The sequence below is a fragment of the Arachis duranensis genome, chromosome 8 (assembly GCF_000817695.3).
Source record: "Arachis duranensis cultivar V14167 chromosome 8, aradu.V14167.gnm2.J7QH, whole genome shotgun sequence".
NCBI classification, from domain to species: Eukaryota; Viridiplantae; Streptophyta; class Magnoliopsida; order Fabales; family Fabaceae; genus Arachis; species Arachis duranensis.
Genome location: NC_029779.3, coordinates 14,122,248 through 14,123,654, shown reverse-complemented (window position 1 = coordinate 14,123,654; position 1,407 = coordinate 14,122,248).

The following is a 1,407-nucleotide window of genomic DNA, read 5'->3' as shown; positions in this document are numbered from 1 at the left end:
GTTTCTGGTGTTTTTGGGGTATGGTTCTGCGATATATAGATAGGGTAATGCTAAAAGGTGAAGTGTGAAGTTTTGTCGAAAAATGATGATTTTTTTTTTAAGAATAGAAAAAATTCAACAACAAAAATTCATCATGTGCATATTTCTTTCTAAATTTAGTAAAAATATTCACTTTTTGTCAAATTCTACTTCACCCAAAAAATTTCAAATAGATTATGCTGAATGGTAAATGTTATCTGCATTTATTTTTCCTACTTTGCCATAAATGTGATAACCAACCAACAGCCATAACCATATGCAAATGCATTTAAATAAGAATCTAATCTAATCTTTTAAAAGGGAATGGAGGAAGTATAGATTGGTGTTTTCACTTCCAGTACCTCACTAGGTCAGACTCAACCTGCCATCTGATCATGTGATGTTGATCTTTCACTTTTCTTTTTCTTTTCTTTTCTCAGCTTCTACCTGACAAGTTCACATGCAAATTCATTTTATCTGTTCAGTAAATCTATACATTCAATGATTCAAAACTCTAAAGTGCTAGGAAATCTACACAATAATCATTGCGGCTTAGTAGTGAATATAGAACAAAAAGATTTAGTTTGTTGTACTGTAAGCTACCTTTGAAAACCATTGCAAGTTGCAAATCCTCTTTATGTTTTGCATGCACCAAAACCACCATCTGGTGTTTATGTTTTTATCCATAATTAAAACCATATAACCACTCAATACAGTCTAATTCCCATATATACCATCGCTAACATGTAATTTGGTAACATTTCTAATCAATGGTCGATCGAGAGTCTCACTTTCCGGCTACTCTCCGGCTTGGGCGGAGGTCATGACGGTCAGAGCATAGCAGAGGAGGGGGAGATAAGAGCACTGCAATTGGTTATTTGTCTTTTTAAGGTGAAGACTCACATGTAGTTAGTTATCTTTATGTGAAACTAATAATTAAGAATCGTTAGATGATTTGATATATTTGACTAAATTATTATCTAACGATTCTCAACTATCAACTTCATATAAAGACTACTGCATATGAGTTTTTACTTTTTTTTTTTAAACCAAATTGGCCTTCAAAGTCTTTTTTTTCATAATTGGGCTTTTTGCACTCTGAAGTAGGCTAACATAGATTTGGGCTAAAACGAGCTCCAGCAGATCAAGTTTCAACCCAAAACAAAAAATGTGGATGTGATATTAAAAACTCATTTAGTTAAAATGTATCTAAAAACGAATAAGTATTTAGTCTTGTTAGGTTTGGAGATACTTAAGAAACCGAAAAAATGTGCAGAAAAAAGAACAAATATTAATAATAGTATTATTAAAAAATTTTAATTATTTTAATAAATGTATAATACATATATTAAAAATTTAAACTCTATATATTTTCCATCAAACATAGCA